Source organism: Python bivittatus, unplaced genomic scaffold (genome assembly GCF_059951505.1).
Source record: "Python bivittatus isolate LINGU-HERP-01145 unplaced genomic scaffold, Pbiv_v1 ctg000850_np1212, whole genome shotgun sequence".
Lineage (NCBI taxonomy): Eukaryota > Metazoa > Chordata > Lepidosauria > Squamata > Pythonidae > Python > Python bivittatus.
The window spans coordinates 12,055,157-12,064,866 of NW_028277112.1; positions in this window are offsets into that span (position 1 = coordinate 12,055,157).

A 9,710-nucleotide genomic window follows, 5' to 3' on the forward strand; every position below is an offset into this window, starting at 1 on the left:
ATCTGAAACCAAGGTGCCTATCCCACATTCTAGAATAGCTCACAAGTTATTGCCAGGTGAACTTGTCAGGTTGGGGTCCAAAAATTACAAACATGTGACAGGGAGGCCTAAGAAGTTAAAGACCAAAAGAAGAGCTCTGTCATCTTAATTGTAGGAACATTTGACTGTAACGAAGCACCAGGTGCCTCTGGAAAATGCTTGTGTAGAAAGGCTTCAGCTCTAAAATTAGGGATATTGATTGATTGATTGATTGATTGATTGATAAGATTCATAGGCAACTTCATAGAACAAAAATCCCCCAAGGCCACATGCAACAATATTTAAAACACTAAAATATAAAGCTATCTACTAATATCTAATAGCATATGCCAGCCATTACTGTGGAGATGTCCACAATACTGATATATGATTACAGCAGTGGCTGGATGATGTTATCAATTGCTAATATGGATAGTATTACTTCAAAATGATAAAAAAGTAAAATCAAATTAATAATTAAAATTGATTAACAACATATAGATATGTCCATTAAGTCCAGCCTCAGAGCAAAGTCGAGATTAACAGATCAGGGCCTGCTTGAAAGCCGGAATGACGAAGCTTGGCAGATGTCACTTAGAACAGAGTTCCATAAAAGTGGGGCTCGAGACATTACTGATCCAATCCTATTCCTCATATTCACCAGCATAACTTAATTTCAAGACTGTGGATTGATCTCTACCCAGAGAAAGTTTCCTTGCTGAGAGCTTTCAAGAGGCATTGCAAGGCATAGGTTTTCTACCTCTTCGCTGATTTATTTGCTGCTGGTCCATTAATTATTTTGTAAAGCCATTCAGGAAAGTGGTTAAAAATACTTAAAATATATTTAAATAAATTTTAATACAGAAACAACGTAATAGCTCTACATGGGGCTACCCTTGAAGAATATCTGGAAGCAGGTTATCTGAGGAGCCGCCTCACCCCCATTATGTCAGCCCGCCCCACTCAGTCCAGCAGAAGGGGCACGTTGCAGACCCCACCAGTCAAGGAACTTCAGCTGGTGGGATCTAGGAAGAGGGCCTTTTCTGCTGTGGCCCCCGCCCTGTGGAACAGCTTAACACCTGAGGTCCACCCCCACTCTCATGGGCTTCCAGAAAAGTGTGAAAATTTGGCTATGATGACCTGGGGGGCCTGATGGAGGCTCGCATTGTTGGAACTGGCTGGTGGGATAATTGGTACTGCTTCCCCCATCATCCTGAATTGTATATAATCTTTTTACAATAGAATTATTTTTAGCTAATTTTAATATGGATATTTATATTTTTATTGTTTTTACTGTTTTGGATTGTGAGCCACCCAGAGTCATCCTCGGGGGGAGATGGGTGACATATAAATTTAATAAATAAATACAAAATCTGCTGGACACGCGGTCAGTCTTTATTATGGGTAATGTACCTCCTATACCCTGTGATTTTTTTTCAATCAGTATTTTAAATTAACACTTTGTTCTCAGGATTTCAGTTACATGCTTTAGTTTAGAATTTATTTACGACCTTGCTTATTAAGAGAGTCCTCAGGGCAGTCTGTGTAAGTTCATGTGTATCTTTATAAATCTTATGTTTCCCAGACATGAACCGGTGCCTGGCTATGCATGAATGTCATGCTTGAATGATCTAGATCTAGTGTTTCTTATTGACTCATTTCAGAATGCGATGGTTTGGTTTTGATCCAATTTATTAAGGTTGATGGACTTGATTTACCCTATGATAAGATACCTTAATGTGCTCTTTGGATATATAAAGTTCAGCTCTGGTTTTGTTTTCATCCAGACTGTTGCTCAAGTATTCAGAATGTTTTGCAGCAAACTGGATGCATGTCTAGAACACAAACAGATTGCGCAGGAAGCTGAATAGACTTCTGTAAATAATGTGAATAACATATGAACGAGTTTCTACCATTGTATTAAATCAGCAATAACTTGGTGATATTGTGCTACTGAAAGATCCAACTTGAATTATATACATGTATATACATCTGGCAAGGCTTCCATCAAGAATTCTTCTATCTTTTGGAAGCTTTTGATCCAATAGAGGAAGACATGCACAAGTTTTCCCTTCTCTATTGCAGTTCCCTGTGTATCTTGAAAATCTGCTATAGAGCATTGGGGAACTTCCTGGAACAGTGGGGGAAGGGTTGCTGATGTGTGCAACAGAAATGTCTCCTCCCCCTTCCATTTTGGGATTTTTCTAAATTAAAATCTGTTTCAGAGCTACTCCGGCAAACAGACTAACTGATCAACCCAATCCATTAGTTGTTTATTGTGGGCTGCTTGAAAGAAACAGTGCAAATTATTTAGGAGACAGTGAATTTTTTTCAGAGCAGAACTGGCACAAAGTGGATAATCTGTTCTTAAAAAAGGTGTCACTCACACTCCTTTATTTAATGTAAGAAAGATATGAGAAACACTATTAAAAACAAACCCCTATTTTTGGGAGCCTAGGAACTACAGCAAAAAGGTAAATCAGACCAACATTTGTACTGGGCATACTTGAAGAATCTATTCTTTTTAAATTCTTATATGTGGTGAAAAGGGAAGGAGGCAGACCTGTGTTCATTCAAATATTGTTTAGTCCTGAGTAGCATGGCCAAGAATGGGAAGTATAATCCGCTATATGGATTACACCTCGCTCCTAGGTGAGCGGATACAACTAGTGAGGTGGCTCCATTATTATTAACACATCTTCACCTACTACTTCTTGTCTTAGCTTTATTTGCTATAGCTTTTAATGTTTTTAATAATAGTAATGATAATTGTTTTAGGTATTTATTAATAGTTTTAGCTTTGTTGTACGCCATCCCGAGTCACTTGTTTTGTGAGATGGGCAGCTATATAAATTGGATAAATAAATCAATAAATAAATAAAGATTTCCTATTTTTTCCTGCGTGAAACTTGATTTACAGCTCGCAGAGTAATATATAGATCAGAACCTACTGTAGGTATCCAAGTAGACTTCGCATTTCTCTTATTGCTGAAACCCAATTTTTGTACCTGAAACACACTGAAATCACATTTATTTAAATATCTAAAAGAAAAAAAAAACACAGTTACAATGATATTAAAATATATTAAAAGCAAGAGGATTATTTAAGACGATTGTCTTTCTACTACAACAAAAACAATGTAGAACAGAAGTACGGGTACAAGCAATCACAAATTTGCATTCTTATGGGCAGAGCAAATTTAATGTTCTGCTCTGCATGTTCCAAAGACAGATCATCCCTACTATTCCTAGCACTCTGCTGACAACAGATGGGCAGATGAGTAGAATTAGAAGTGTTCACTGCCCTTCCTGATATTATTCATCTAATTTTTAGTGGGGGGCGGGACGGGAAATCCCTCCTATTCTGAACATGGAAAAGAATAAATTTATGTCCATTCTCATGTTGGTAGGAATTTTATTGGCACTTGGGGGTTGATTATTCATCAATCCATTTCAGTGGATATTCATCCTACCTTAATCCCCACCACCATACTTTCTTTCAAAATTCTTATTTTGGAAGAAGTACCTAACAGGGAGGCTGGAATGCAACTATGATGTCAAATCCTCACTCTGGGGTCAGAGACCTCCTTATGTTCCTTGAAAGGAACTCTGACGCAGCCAATGGATCTTGGGACACTGTCCAGTTACCACACAGTTGCTCTTTTAAGTTTTACACTTATTTCACTGATCCCAAGCAGCAGGATATTCTTGACTTAGCCAATTATTGGCATTTTGACACAAAATGTTTTTACAAGAATAACAGCATTTCCCCCAAAGGGATAATTTCCTTAATAGTAGTTTTTTAAAATATACTTTTCCTAACAAAAAGAACTGCCTGTGATAGATAAATATTGGTTTTTCTGTTAGGTTCCTTGCTCCTGTTTCTAACTCAACAGCAGAAATCCACTGAGTCATCAGATACCAGTTCCAACCTGAAAGCCTCTAAGACATGCTTTTTGTTTAGAAAACCACAATCTGACACTGTGCAGGGGCACGCCATGCCTGCTAACTGGAGTTATAAAAATACAGAAATATACACAGGCCACCTCTATCACTGCACGAAAGAGAGTTCTGGGGCATTGGTCTTTCTTTTGAAGCCTTATGTGAAAGATCCTGAATATGTTTCTGTAGATCATTATCTAGAGATTAATAATAATACATTAAAAGGTGAATAGTGCTGTTAATGAAGGGACTGTCAGATAAGTTGCATTAAGAGTTGGCTGACTTCTAAGAGCAAGTTTTACCTGAAAAATCAATACATTAAAGGCTGTGCCTATGTTTATAAATCTTGGACAGTTAGATCATATTGAATCTGGACAACTGAACATGGGAACAGCTTCTTTGACTTCTTAAGGGGTTCATTAGTTAGTGGAGATTAATTACATAAGTACTGTTAGCTGGGTAAATGAGTGTTGAGTCAGCTGAAAAAAACACCATGGGATATCTAGGGCCAACCATAATGGTTACAGATTAAGTACTTTTAATTGAGTTAAGGCTATCAAAGTGAACAAATGAAAGTAAGATCTTCCTGGTCTGCAGTTAGTACTTACTTATATAGCTGAAATATTATACTCAGGATATTATAATTTCCTTATCATAGTAGAGATGGTGATTGACATGTTAGACCTTGAGAATAAACAACTAATCTAGGAAATCTTCTCAGCAGATCATACTTCTTACCATATTATTACAACATGTATCTGCTGCTGTCCTCTGACTGACCACCTGTCTATATGCATTTTCAAAATGTTTTCAGGCAAAAGTGACAGCAGAAGAAGTAAGGTGAACATCAGATGCTAAACTGGAACCAGAGAGGCTATATTGTGACTTAGGGTTTAAAGCAGTGGCACAGGATCTGAGTCTTTGACTTGGGGTTATGTGGATAATATGGCTTCAGATGCAGGTGGGAATATGGGGATAAACGGATTGGCTTCTGTGACTAGCTGGCACACGCGCACACGCACACACACACACACCCTCTCTGGATGTAGTCTGACCTGGTATAAATACAAGGAACTGGCCTTCAGCCCTTTGCTTGTCAACACAGTTATACCTCCTGCTTGCTGCATTTTAGGTTTTACCTTCTCTGATTTCAGATTGTTCCAGGTCCAGCCACTGGCCTCAAAAAACCCTGAGCTTGGGAATATGACACACCCTCCATGTCTAGACAGGAATACAGCTGCCTGAGACCCTGGTCTGGCACAAATATAAGACCTGGGTTGTATATCTCTCTCTTTGTGTGTTTGGATTAGATCAAACCAATAATATGCAATCACTAGTCCAAGAAATTCACAGTGGCATCTACTACAAAATAATATTAGAATAATTTTCAGCATGCAAATCGTTTCTGGTCTTTTCATCCTGCTAGATAAAATTTAGCCAAGAACAACATGTTCCAAATGCCCAACTTGTTATTCTACGACCAGGACCAGATCTAGATGAAATGCAAGGTGTGAGCTCACTTGTTCGTCTTTTGAGTGATTTAATTTTGTTGCCCATTTCACAACTTCAATGGATCACATGCACATATGGTTTATTTCTGTCAGTTAATACTATGTAGGTGCATGCATGGATCTGGTCATAATTATTCAGAGGCACATGGTTTGGGGAGGAGTGAGGAATGGGTCTTCATTTTGTAAATACATATATTTCAGCCCTGGAGAAAAGGCACTGGGAGAGAAATCCCAGGTAAATTCAGGAAAAAGGAGGAACAGGTAAAGAAACATGGTATTTACAGAAGGAAAAATTAAAGATTGTAAATGTGATGTCCTTGTTATTTGTCAGGAAAGGATGTTATAGCCATACTTAATTTTAAAAAAATGTTCTGTTTAAACATAAAAAGCAAGTGTTTTCTTTTTTTAATTTGCTGACCCTGATGGGAACAATAAATACTGCTTGTTTATGAGAGCCAGTTTTGGAGATTCCACTGTTCAAAACTCACATAGCTGTCTTCACTACCAAGAAAAATAACAATGGCACCAGGTTAAATTGAACAATTGTTGAAACAGAATTTGCAAGCAGAATTTGCAAGCAGCTGAGGGAAAATTGGAAACTCAGTGAAGGTGGTGAGTGGTTAAACGCTAAGGAAAGACTTATTTTCTGGATCATTTTCTGCCATCCATTGTTCTCTTTTCTCTCTCTCGCTTTCTTTCCCTTTGTCATCTTCTCCTCCACAGGCAGGACAGGTGGCTTTTTCAGAGCTCTGCTCTGAGCCATGCTAGAGGGCTTTGGAAATTTTATTAAAAGCCAGTTACAGCTCTAGAAATGGAAATTGCCCAGCTCTCCCCCAAGTTGTGTCACTGATAATATATGACACAGGGCTTTTAATTCAGACAACTTTCAATACTGATTCTGGAATATCAGCTATGAGATACTCCTCATATTATGCATTTCTGCTATAAGTTACAAAGGTACATTCATTCATGTCAAATAGCATCCATGTGCCAGGAAACTATGACTAATTGCAAGTTCATAACTTGTGTATTTATGTAATGCATTTTGCTGCATTATAAATAATAAACGCTACCAACTTTTTTAAAGTGTTCCCTAGATAATAGAGCTTTGTGGACAGGACAGAGGGTCCCATCTAAAATGCAACTTCTGGCTTCCTGCCTGGGTTTTGCAGCACCGTCTAAAGTCCTGGAAATGTCCTAGAAAATTCAAGAATCCTTTTACCATCTACTATGCAAGAAGAAAGCTACACAGATTCTATAATGTCCTAAGCCAATCTCTAGCTGTATGTTTTGGTCTGTGGAGACCAGTGCTTGTTGAAACATCTCTTGTGTCTGAACTTTGAATTTCAGAAATTCTGGTATGGTAAGCCATTTTAGAAGGTCCAGTGGGCAATCACCTCACCCTCCACACATGGAAGAGTCTCTTCCATAATATGGTTCAGTATTAGAAATTATCAGTTGGATCAATGCCTCTTCATTCAAGGCCTTAATGCTAGTCAGTTAAATAGAATTCTAAGAGTTACTTCAGCATTTTGTGCATTTCTACATTCCCATTTTCAGTGGATCCCCCTACCCAGAGAGAGAAAAAAAATACACTGACAAATGATGCGATGAGAAAGGGGTTCAGTAAACCTGTCGTTGAGTCTCTCCAAGTCTTAAAAAGACCCTACCTTAACAGTGTTTTTGGCAACCCTCCTCCTTTGGACTTGGACATGAATAGGGATGGTAGATATATCCATGTTAATTTTCTATGAAGAAAAAATGACTTTGACTTCTAACCAGTACACTTAAGGCCACACAGCTAGTTATTTACTGCATATTCTTTGGCCAAGACAGGCTATCAAAAGCAAGTTTACATAACACTTCCAGGGCCAAATGCTTACTTGCATGTATGAAATGGCTATCAAACATCTCAGAAAGAATATTTATATCCCCACTGTTTTCATGTGGAATGTTTATCAGGCAATGTTTACCACTTAATGGATATGTTTACCACTTAATGTCACAGACTTCATTGATCAGTTGGACTTTGGGTCTTAACAGTCAGGTAGAGCTCACATCTTATCTTTGCTTGAATATTTCTCTAGTCAATGACAAACTGTGGGTTTTTGAATGTACCATCACCTTCCCCAGGAAGAGTGTTTCACCTTTCTTTTCTTACCTTCCAGGACCCATGACTTCTCCCTTACAATATTTATTTATTACATAGATTTAAAGAACATCCAGCTGACTTTGGATACTTTACATAATAAAAAGTCAGAACAATAAAAGTGAAAAACATACAACCATACAGAACAAAATAAAAATCTTATCAAGACTCACTCACCACCCTGCCCCAGGGTCTGGGAGGACAGTCATGTTTTCAGTGCATTTTGGAACATCATCAGGTTGGGAGTCTAATATATAGGACTCAATATGTATATAGGACATGAATCCTGTTTCCCTGGTGCATCACATATATTGTCACTGCTATACATCTTGACTGAAGAAAATTGGGCATGATTATGCATCACAAATCCTAATGGGGAAGGGTGCATGGGTTCTTGTGATTCTGGCATTCCTACCATTAGGCAGAGTGGGGTAACCATGAAAATATACTTTTTGTGCCCCTCCTTTGAAGTATCTGGCTGACAAAACATTAATTCAATTAATGAAAAAAATTATCCCAGGAGTTTGTTTGATTTGGTATCATCAGGCTTTGCCCATTTTGTTTTGCCCTTGGCTGCTTTCACTGACCAAACCTGTTTTTGAAGTCCAGATCTTAGCACACCACACAAAACTGAATACAGTCTTTGACATTAAAAAGGTTGTCCACCCTTCGGATAACAAGAAGAGCTGGCAATAGGGCAGTTGCTATAAAAACAGCTGCTATGAAGAAAATAGTGGAATAGCAGTTAACGTAATTAATTTTTTTTCTTTCTTTTTCTCTTTTACAAATCTACAATTTCAAGTAAAGTGGATACCTCATATGCTAAAAACTGAGATCAATGCCAAAAGAAGCCCATTAATATTAAATGGCAGAAACAATGTTTTTGGATGGATACCAGACATAATATGGCTACCACATCTGGGCAACAAAAGTCCAGACAACCATTAGATGGTAGCAAAGACCAAATTATTTCTATTTTTAGTAAAAAGAGGGCCTGAGCCACAATCTCAAGGTGAAATAAATGGTCTGTGCCTGAGTAAAAATATTCTATAATAGTCTGGCTATAGCCTGATTACTCTGATCAAGCAGAACAAAGTTGTAGTGGAAGATCTTTCTTAATAGGGAACAGAACTCTCTGACCTGTTCCAAAAGTTGGAACGTCTGCTGAAAATAAATTTTGTCTTTTCTTGTGGTGTACTAGCACAAAAAGCTGGCATGTAGGAAAAAAAATCACAGAGGGAGAGGGAAAGGCTGATGGTTATTTAGAATGTTCTTTCTTTCTTAATAAAAGAACCAAGAGTCTTATGGCAACTTAAAGACACATTAATAACACCTTTATAAATATATTATCTCAAACACTTTTGTGGATCCCAGTTCACTTTATGAGGTATATGGAGATAATGGAAAAAGAAGATGAAAGGAAAGGTGAGTGATAAAATGTATTTAGAAGTGACCAAATATGAGAGAACAGTAGATGGGAGACAGACAATCTTGAACTGAATAGTTACTTAACACTTGTTGCGTAATAAGAAACCTTGGCCTTTGTTTAATCCTCAGAAATGGTGTTAAATCTCCTGAGGAATTCTAGCTCAGCAGTTTTGAGGTGGAACTGGTCTTTATAATTTCCTTTTCTCACTCTGATGTCAGTGACAGAATTTCTTGGGGAGTTAAAATGCTGCCTCTCTGAATTTTGAGTATTGCTACTAGTAGTGTGAGACTGTTTATTTATTGTTGGATGCAGATGCCTGTAAGGCAGTGTTTCTCAATCTTGGCAACTTTAAGATGTGTGGACTTCATGCTGGCTGGGGAATTCTGGGACTTGAAGTCCATACATCTTAAAATTGCCAAGATTGAGAAACACTGCTCTAAGGCATGGGTATTGTCAAATAATATCTTGAAAGTAGATTTTGCTTTCTCAATACCAATAATGCCTTCCTGGATGAAGAGAATTATCTGGACCCCTTCCAGTCAGGTTTCAGGCCTGGGCATAGGACAGCATTGGTCATGGTTTTGGATGACCTGTGGTATAAGTGGAATGGGGGTAATGCATCCATCCTGGCCTACTTGGCCTCTTGGCAGCTTTCAATACC